Below are 11,322 nucleotides of genomic sequence, written 5' to 3' on the forward strand. Positions count from 1 at the left end.
TGGCGGAAAGAAATCGTTCGTGGTTTACAAACGCAGCCTATCGTTACATGCCTTATTCGATTAACGGAAACTGTGGAATTTGTGGTAAGTTCCTGTGGGACCAAACTGCTGAGGTCGTCGGTCCCTAGGCTTACGCACTACTTAATCTAACTTAAACTAACTTACGCTAAGAACAACAAACACACCGATTCCCGAGGGAGGACTCGAACCTTCGATGGGGGGAGCCGCGCAAACTCTGGCAAGGCGCCCTAGACCGCGCGGCTAACCCGCGGGAATCTACGAAAAAGTTAAATCTGATTGGCAAGACAAGGGAATAATTAGCTGCTACCCCAAATGACAGCCCAGTGCCCAACGCCACCTTGCTCGATGCCCAAAAAGTTTGTCTACTCTCTATGGACCAGTACACAATGTTGCATTGAAGAAATTGCTGTAGAAATTACAACCTAAAACGTGAAACTAGTCCTGAAGAGCCCTATTTCGTGACTCCACTACACAGAGGATAGATTTCTCAGGAAATATCTCCTAGGCTGTGGGTAAGTCAATTCTCCGCAACATGTTTCGTGCAGGAGTGACAGTCAGGCAAGGCATGAAGTAGAGTGTTTGTGAAACTTAGAAAGCAGGGGAGAGTTACTGGCAGGACTGAAGCTGTGAGGGCGCGTCGTGGGCCAGGCATGTACATACTATTAGTCAAAAACACCCGGTTACCTATTAGTGGACATTAATATGAGATGTTTCCTCCCTCCGCCTTTGTGACGACTTCAGCTCTGCTGCAGACACTTTCAGTGAGATGTCTAATTGTCTGTGGAGAAGTGGCAGTCCATTCTTCCTCGAGATCCGCAATCGGAGAAGGTAATGGCGATGGACCCTGTCCTGGAGAGAAATCTCAGTTCTAACTCATCCCAAAGGTGTACAATTGGTTCAGGTAGGGACTCTGGGCAGGTCAGTCCATTCGGGAATGTTATCGACCACAAATCATTGCCTCACAGATGCTGCTATATGACAGGGTGGATTGTCAGGCTGATGCGAAAAGTCATCGTCTTAGAACGCAATACACAATGTTGTAAAGTGTGTTCATATCCCTCAGCATTTAACGTTTTCTTAAGTGCAGTAAGGGAAATACCCTAACCACGAAAAACATCCCGTCACAACAACTCATCTTTACTTTACTGTTGGCATTACACGTGATGGCATGTAATGTCCTTCCGAGCCGGCCGGAGTGGCCGAGCGGTTCTAGGCGCTACAGTCAGGAACCGCGCGACCGCTACGGTCGCAGGTTCGAATCCTGCCTCGGGCATGGATGTGTGTCATGTCCTTAGGTTAGTTAGGTTTAAGTAGTTCTAAGTTGTAGGGGACTGATGACCTTAGAAGTTATGTCCCATAGTGATCAGAGCCATATGAACCATTTGTCCTTCCGACATTCGCCAAACCCAAACCCTTCCATCGTATTTCTAGAGGGTATACCGTGACTCACCGCTCCAAATGACTCGATTCCTGCCATTTACTGTCTAGTCGCTATTTACTCCATCTCAAACACCGCTTAGCATTGACTACAGAAAAATGTGGCTTATGAGGACCTGGTCTACCATTCTATCCTGTTCTTTTTAAGTCCTTACGCACTTCATTGTGCTAGCTGGACTGCTGATAGAACTTTGATACTTACGAGTTATTCCTTCCGTTGCTTTCACGCGTTTTTTTACAACCACCCTCTGCAATGCTTAACTGTTCCTGTCCGTCAGTAGATGATGTCTACCTGGTCTTGATGTAACTGTTAGTTAGTGTTGACACATCACAACCACAGCAGAAACTGTCAACTTGGGAAGCTTTAGGAGGACTAAACTTCCCTGATGGATCTGTTATTTTGTGATGCCAATGACTCGTCCACGTCACAGAGCTGTCCTGATCAGAGCTGCTACTGTTTCTCAACAGATAATACAATACTCCCCACCTCCTTTTATAGTGGCGTGTCCACTTCTCGTGACATGTAGTTTTCAGTTCCGCATTACATAGTGGTATCGGCTACCTTTGATCAGATAGTGAAATTGAGACAGTGAGAGCATTATTCTCGAAGGCAAGATTCCCAGTTCAAGCCCGAATTTGGCGTAGAGTTGACGTATAGGATGCCATCTTGGTAGACAGTTTACAACGCTTCTTTCACCTATTTTCACAGTTAATAAGTATTTGTTATCAACAGTACAGACCGACCGAGACGCCGACTTTGTTCAAGAAGAGTAGGTATGATGATCGTGACTGCGAGGGAGGTTCATAGTCATGTTGTAAATTTCATCAGATAACACAGAAAGTGTGGCCCTGGGTATTACCCAGTTGTAGGAATGGTAAAAGACTGCGTCGGATGATGTTCTGAATATATGGTACACTTTTCGTTATTCACTCAACAGCTGTACAGTCATTGTAGGCTATGGCTTCGCATAACGTTCTCCTGGTCGGTGTCTTAGTCGCGACCGACCATCGGCACACTTCCTTGAAACCAAGTTCCAAAAAAATTGTTTCTGATGATCTTAGATGGTGCTCTGAATGTAACCTAGAGTAATCAATACCTACTTTCCTATGGCAGAAGAGTGTTTGTGTTTGTGTGTGTGTGTGTGTGTGTGTGTTTGTGTTTGTGTGTGTGTGTGTGTGTGTGTGTGTGTGTGTGTGTGTGTGTGTGTGTGTGTGTGTATGAAATGATGACCACCTTCTTTGGATCACTGGTACCAATACTAATACAGCTGACACATCACATCCACACTGCCATGTAATTTCTCATTAATTCCTCATCGTACAGGACAATTGTACTACCTTGCTGGGATTCGGTTAATTCCAGTTACTGCGCTAACTGAAGCGTTTCAGTCATTTTGATTCAGTGAGTGCATTGCTCAAAACAACAACAATCTCTTTCAGTCGGACAAAAATAGTTCTCACGCGTACAACGTTTTCTTGTTCACTGTCGGTATGTCGCCCCTACTGCAGTCACAGCATGTGTCAGACACGTATGCACATATGGAATTCGTAAGTAAAGTCTTTAGATCAGTATTTCTTTGTTTTCTGTTAGTGCAGTTATCATGTCACGTAATACTGTATGCGAGAAGGTTGTCGATTCCTGCTTCATTGTAGCTTTTGTATTTAAGGAAGGTTGGGTTTTGAAATTATGTTGACAATGAAGTCGTTAGAGATGGCATAAAGCTGTAACTGGGATAGGATGAGGGAGAAAATCAGCCGTGTCCATATTATCGGAAGCACACCGTATGTGCCTTCGGCGATTTTCAGTAATCACGGAAAACTTAAATTAAATCATTCTTTGGAATTACAATTCAATACTTTGCTGATTTTTGTGTTACTTATTTTACTGTAAATTGATGACTCCCTTCAAGCACAGTTATTTTCAGTTACAGAGGTGAATTTATGTAGCAACGTTCAACAATAAATATGGTTAATCTCAAAGTGAGGCTTTCTTATGACGAGTTTCTCTATTCGCAGGACTATATTCCTTTACTATGAGATTTAATTTGGTAACACTGTCGGACTGTCAGACTGTTTTTGATGGTCCTAATCACTAAACGATCTTGTGTTGAAAAGTGCAAAGGCATTGTATTAAGCCGCGTGGGATTAGCCATGCGGTCTGAGGCGCTGCGGTCATAGACTGTGCGGCTGGTCCCGGCGGAGGTTCGAGTCCTCCATCGGGCAGGGGTGTGTGTGTGTGTTTGTCCTTAGGATAATTTAGGTTAAGTAGTGTGTAAGCTTAGGGACTGATGACCTAAGCAGTTAAGTCCCATAAGATTTCACACACACACACACTTTGTATTAATGTGGTCATCGTGATTCCACTGAAAGGGAAAGCAAGAGCTGCATACCGTACATAACATCAGAAATAGCTTTATAACTGAAAAGAAATGGTGCAAGTTGTTCATAATTAGTAAGACGTTAATTTTTCTCTATCAGTAAATTATAACTGCGTAGTGTTCTTAATATTACGTACCAAAACGAATATTACCGCATCTTATGAATACAAAGTGCGAGAGCAGCTGCCACAAAAATATACAATTTGTGGTTGGTGCCTGTCCAGTGTGTGTGGCATATTACATGGCGTAATGTCAAGTGACCTCTGTGTGCAGCGATACAAGCATCTATATGTTACGTCACGAGTTGCCCCACTCATTCGAATATTCCAACAAGTTCCTGAGGAGTTACACAAGCCGTGCAGACACACTTTTCTGGTGTCTCCAACATACATACACTCTTTAGATGCTTCAGTACGTGAACTTCAAGTTAATTTCAGTCTAATTTTGGCCAAAATATTTTAAGTGTATCATCGGATGGTAATTTATATGAAGTTTTGGTTCCTGTAGACTACTGTGGCATCGAAAAAGTTTCTATTCGTTTTGCCCTGTATAAGTACCAGTAACAGACCCCACTATTCCTTTTATTTAAAAAAAGAGAAGAAACAGTGTTAGCAAGAGGATAAAGAGAATAACTTTACTACTATATACTACCGAAACGATACAATTCCGATTGAAGGAGACTTGCCGGCCGGAGTGGCCGTGCGGTTCTAGGCGCTACAGTCTGGAGCTGAGCGACCGTTCCGGTCGCAGGTTCGAATCCTGCCTCGGGCATGGATGTGTGTGATGTCCTTAGGTTAGTTTAATTAGTTCTAAATTATAGGTGACTCATGACCTCAGAAGTTAAGTCGCAGAGTGCTATGAGCCATTTGAAGGAGACTTAATTCCTTAGTTACTTTCCCGACTGCAACACCTTCCAGTATGCTGTCCTCACAGTTGTATTCCAGCATTTGTTAAAAATAAATGTCGCTCACAACGAGGGGAAAGAGCTGTTTCATTGAGATTACTTTAATACAGCAACGGATGCAGAAATTTCAGCAACCTGTAAGGATGACACGAATGAGTCCAAACCCAAAGAATGTGTAAAGGTGTGTACCAGAAATAACACGTAGATCTAAATTCGCTCTCTCCTGTTCTCTCTCTCTCTGTCTCTCTCTCTCTCTCTCTCTCTCTCTCTCTCTCTCCCCGCCCCCCTCTCTCTCTCTTCTCTCTCTGTGTTTTTTTCAGTATCTCCCCCCCCCTCCCCATCTCGCTCTTGTGTAACATGATTGGATTGACCGATTTGTGGAAAATATTATTGTCTCACCGCGATCTTTCGTCTCTGAATTGAATGAATTGTGTGTGAAATCTTATGGGACTTAACTGCTGAGGTCATCAGTCCCTAAGCTTACACACTACTTAACCTAAATTATCGTAAGGACAAACACACACACCCATGCCCGAGGGAGGACTCGAACCTCCGCCGGGACCAGCCGCACAGTCTCTTTCGTCTCTAACTTGGCATACTACAACCACACTTTCTGAAGGCAGTCTGCACGGCAACCGTTACATTGGGAAGATTTTAGTCATAGTCACTTCCAGTCAGTCAGTCAAAACCACATACCATAAAGCTATCAGTGTGTGTCTCGACAGCATTTCACACGAAATATTGCCCGCGGACATGTTGGTCCAAAACTCGTTCGTTACGGTCCTCACACTCTGTTGGTAATTTGTGGATTCGCATACAATGCATGTGAAGGTAAATGCTCCAGGAGAGTATCCAAGTGCTTTTTGATTCCATCTGACTATGTTTATCTCTGATCGCTTCACACGAAATGGAATTTTCCACGTCAGAGTTCATATACAGTTCTGTAATCCTAATTATTTGCGTCTTGTCGTCCACACAACCAAAGCATAAACCTCACTGCAATGACATGTTTTCTTTTTTGTGTTACGATTTTCGTAAACGCTGGTGTAAAACAGTTGCAAAACATAGAATTTAGTTTTCCGAGACTGTCAAAATGATAAGGTACCCACCAACTGAAATAATGTGCAATAATACTTATAGACGATTTTCAACACAGAGGGTGAGACTGACATGAAGTACCAGATTAGTTTTTCTAAGTAGTTGTTGCTGTTGTTGAGTACGTGTGTGAGAGGTACAATAATCTCCGACATGCATTTCACTACTTTGAAAGGAGATATAACATTCCATCAGTATCGAAGAGTGTTGATTAGATACTAGAAACCAAAATATCAGTTTCATGAGTGTAGGGAAAACGTAATCTCATCATACGGCGTAGGAAACGCTCTGTCTCTACGTGCAAGAATATATTGCGCAAGTGAACAGTCCAGATCGAAATCTGATAAGACAAGTTTTGAAATAATTTGTTCACGGGCAAGCTCATTATGTCCTTCAGGAATGTGACACCGTATCACCAGCATGTGATCGCGTTGTGCAACCCTGCTGCCGTAATCAGGAGAAGAATAACAACGTGCGTGGTAGATGTAACATGCGCAGAACCCGCCTACGTGCCACCTCATCCGAACAATAGCTATTGTTTGCGGCCGCTACTTATCTGCTAGGCAGTGGGAACTTGTCGATCACAAGAGGACAAATGAGTCGTAGCAAAGGCGTCATTTACAAAATGTTGTGTTTTCTCTAACTTACAGTACTTAATGAAACGAGATTTAGATGTATGAACTGCTGCAGGACCGAGAAGCATTAGAGCTGGTAACGAAGGACGTGGAGTATTTTATTGCCTAAATCTCTCCACCTTCATAGGGGCAGGCAAGTGTTAAATTGTTGACGATTTGTGAATGTGTAACTAGAACCGGAGGTATTCTTCCAATAACGTTGTATTTCCGCTGACAAATATGTTAACGCAAGCGCAGAAGAGGGTTAACCTCTTCTATTATAATTCTGTAGAGGAATGAAAAATTAGAAAAAAAACGAATACTTGCATCCGGAGAGAGAGCTGTGATTTTTACTCTTGTCTTCACTATAGGAAACCGTTTTTTATATCATAAGGAAGGTCAAAGCGTGGAGCTACATTGGACGACACGGACAGAAGACACCACAAATATGTTATTTGTCGTAAGAAATACCATGAGCAGATTGATGTATATTTTGCAGATGATTAAGCAAGTCAATGGAAAGTTTTATGACACCCTACTTAATTCACACAGCATCGAGAAAGAAAGAAGTTGCTTATCTTCTTTCTCTGTGAGTGCTGCCATTATGGATGAGAAATGGCGAGTGGGAGAAAGAGTGGGAGTGAGAAAGAGAGGGGGGGGGGCGGGGTCAAGAGAGAGAGAGATAGAGAGACAAGTGCCACTCTGCGATTGATAAAAGGGACATACATGCCTACAAAAGCAGAGGAATTTATTTCAAATGGTTCAAATGGCTCTGAGCACTATGGGACTTAACATCTTAGGTCATCAGTCCCCTAGAACTTAGAACTACTTAAACCTAACTAACCTAATGGCATCACACACATCCATGCCCGAGGCAGGATTGGAACCTGCGATCGTAGCAGTCCCGCGGTTCCGGACTGCAGCGCCTAGAACCGCACGACCACCACGGCTGGCTGGAATTTATTTGCTATCCTCTTTATGCGTACTTCGTAATGTGATCTACAGTAAGTAGGAAAGAAACTCCATGCCTAAAGAACACAATGGAACGAGATATATTCAACAAAAAATTACATCAAGGAAGAAACCGAACTCCACACGTATGACTACCACTTCTAAGTAACAATCCCATTGTGGATAAGGAAGTTACAGGAAGCCTAATCCCAATTGTCATTCACTACGTCGCGTTTTCTTGTCTTCTTGTCGGTCATTCCTGAAAATTAGCATTGAAAGTTCACTTGAAATTGAAGCGCAACATAACTTTCGTAATTATGTGTATAATGTAACTTGTTACCCGCCATTACTAAAATTAATGAGCACATGAAGTATAACGAATGTTGCGAATGTGAGGAAGGATGCACTACGTTACTTAGCATTTACTACGTAGTGATTTCGCTGAAATTTTTTTAATACCAAAGGTTCGTAGGCGAAGAAGAAAATAAATAGAGCGGTATGATGTAAATTAAAACTTTCTCACTTGAAAAAACCTGGCATAGATGTAATCACCCTACCTTTTAGATGACGAACGATAAATATTTATGACCAGTTAAAATAGGAATGCTATCCGAAATCGAATCCATACTTGTTGCAGATAGGGCGTTATTAATTGCGTAGTTGGAGCATGCCTCATGTATCGATTCAAAATTCAACGTGTCACTTGTTTCTTTCCACTTCTTAGAAGCTCCGCGGAAGCTCTATTGCAAGGACTCCGGAAGAAAGAATACAGCGGGTTGTTCGACTGACCCACAACTTCGGCTGTATTTTTATGTGCCAACCGCGTGTATCAGAGCGAGATTGCCTTGAAATCTGCGTTAAATTATACGAGCATTGAAACCTTAGGTGACCCAAAACGTTCAGCACAAGCAGGGTCTGGTAATGTTTTTAGGGCCACTGACAATATATAAGAACAGAAGTACAGAAAGAATATAAAATATTTTTTGTACTTTAGTTTTGGAAAGTAGAAATGAAGTTGGAGAGGTACCATGAAGTGCACTTCAGCATACTATATGTGAATAAAATTCAGAAATTGTGAATGTGAATTCGAATGAAGAGTGCAAATAGATAAAAAGAATTCTACGATCTTTGCAAGTTGCTGTTTGTTGCTCATTTCTTAGGTACGATATTGGGTAATAATGTCTTACAGAGACGATCTTTCAACGTTGTACTGTGCGCAAGGAAGTACGCAAAGCGTCATTCCAATGAGACAACGGTATTAGATATACCAGCTCAAGAAAATATCAGCCAAGGAAACAGACTAAAGTAAATAAAAGTTACCTAAGACAACAGCATGCGTAACAGTTCTAACGATTACCATTACTGGTAAAGCACGACCCAGAACACAGCACAGAGTCAAAGTTAACAGAGAAAAAAGGATGAAGGGCAGGAAATAAATACAGATTGTCATGCTGTAATTTGGGTTTCAAAGCTGTCTTGGCACGCATCACTGTCTAAGTATTTAATTTATAAATATTTAATAATCCCACAAACTACAATATTTTACAGGTGAGAAACCTAGCCCAATATCTAAAAATATCATCTCACTTTTCTTAATTTTACCCACTGAGGGAAGAGTATTGCACGTCAATGCCTTTTTGTTATCTATTAGTTACACATAAGCAGTGACAGCAGTTGGAAATACGAAAGTTACTTTGAATATGTTCCGTCTTTCTTCAAACATTCAGTAGTAGAGAGATATGAAATTCATGTTAGTAACGATATCGTCAGCCATTATGTTGCTTTCAACACAGTGCTTTCCTAGATGTGGTCCTACTGGAGGAGGTTTTCCGTTGCCTTCCTCCAGCCTTTGAACTGAGTTAGATAGCCAATCAAACGTGGTCTCCGAACCACGGTACATCTCAGCATTTTTCGTGTTAACAAACATTGCTTGAGGGTAAAGAAGTGATAAGTTATAGATGAAACCCTAGAACAGGCTGTGGAGCGAAACCAAGAACTTAGACTCCATTGTCTGGTATTTTAAAACCACCTAACCACAGCCGGCCGAAGTGGCCGTGCGGTTCTAGGCGCTGCAGTCTGGAACCGCGAGGCCGCTACGGTCGCAGGTTCGAATCCTGCCTCGGGCATGGATGTGTGTGACGTCCTTAGGTTAGTTAGGTTTAACTAGTTCTAAGTTCTAGGGGACTAATGACCTCAGAAGTTGAGTCCCATAGTGCTCAGAGCCATTCGAGCCAACCTAACCACATCTAAACGCATAGAATTCGGATGAAAATGAAATCTGACGTTTTCCACACCCAAAAAGTATAAATGACATCAAGGTCAGTTAACTGCTTGAAAAATTATGATGGCAATAGGGTATCCAGTTGTCAAACGTTGAATTAATATGAACACATCTGATCGGCGTAAATAATGCAAAAGTTTGGTTCTTACATCTTCACTGACGAACTAACGTTAAACATTTCACTTTTCCACTCTACGATGACGGGTCAGCTTACGGTAAATGAGAGATTTCGCAGTTATATAAAAAGCGCAGGACGCAACCAAGGAACAGTTTCTCTGGGTGTCAAGCGCCGGGCGTCTGATAGTCCAGCTTTGTTGTCCGTTACATGCCTTTCCTCGACCCAGAAAAGCGCGTCGGGTCGAAGCTCTCCCGGCCTCTTGACTATTTTTAAACAGAGGGGGAAGCTAGCGCCGATTCGAACCGTTCGGATAAAGACAGAGAGGAGACAGCTCTGTAATGCATCCGAGAGAGACAGCAGAGAACAGCTTTAGATTAGAGTGCGTGAGATAAGAGGTCGGCTCGCGGACGGCTGAGTCACATTGGCCCAAATTCCAGACACAATAGTTACTGTTAGAGTCCTGACCACCATCCTTTTCATGCTGCTACTAAACGTATGTAATCGGACCTCATATTCTTCGGAAGAAACTATTACTTGTATCATAAGATTATCAGTTACAGTACTTCATTTCGTATATAACGATGTCTTTATCCATGTATGGCTGTCTATTGAACACCAGTCACTCAAGTCACATAACGATAAGGCAAGAGATCGTATCTTTCATCCTGAAATCAAAATTAATCTGATTATGAAAACCAGGGATTTCACCCCTCTTATAAAGTTACAGTTGTTTGTAAATTTATCTTGTCCTTTCTCTTTTCTGTCGATATTCCCGTTTGTGAGGTCCGTATACGACTAGCATTAGCTCCTACTTGATATACACTGAAGCACCAAAGAAACTGGTATAGGCATGCGTATTCAAATACAGAGGTATGTAATCAGGCGGAATACGGCGCTGCGGTCGGTAACGCCTATATAAGACAACAAGTGTCTGGTGCAGTTGACAGATCGGTTACTGCTGCTACAATGGCAGTTTATCAAGAATTAAGTGAGTTTGGTGTTGTAGTCTGCCGGCCAGAGTGGCCGAGCGGTTCTAGGCGCTACAGTCTGGAACCGTGCGATCGCTACGGTCGCAGGTTCGGATCCTGCCTCGGGCTTGGATGTGTGTGATGTCCTTAGGTTAGTTAGGTTTAGGTAGTTTTAAGTTCTAGGGGACTGATGGCCTCAGAAGTTAAGTCCCATAGTGCTCAGAGCCATTTGAACCATTTTGTTGTAGTTGGTGCACGGGCGATGGGACACAGCATCTCCGAGCTAGCAGTGAAGTCAGTATTTTCGCGTACGCCCATTTCACAAGTTTACCGTGAATATCAGGAATCCGGTAAAACATCAGATCTCCGACATCGCTGCGTCCGGAAAAAGATACTGCAAGAATGGGACCAACGACGACTGAAGAGAATCGTCAAACGTGACAGAAGTGCAGCCCTTCCGCATATTGCTGCAGATTTGAATGCTAGTTTATCAACAAGTGACAGCTTGCGAACCATCCAAACAAACAACATCCGTATGAGCTTTCGGAGCCGAAG

The sequence above is a fragment of the Schistocerca nitens genome, chromosome 3, assembly GCF_023898315.1.
Source record: "Schistocerca nitens isolate TAMUIC-IGC-003100 chromosome 3, iqSchNite1.1, whole genome shotgun sequence".
NCBI lineage: Eukaryota > Metazoa > Arthropoda > Insecta > Orthoptera > Acrididae > Schistocerca > Schistocerca nitens.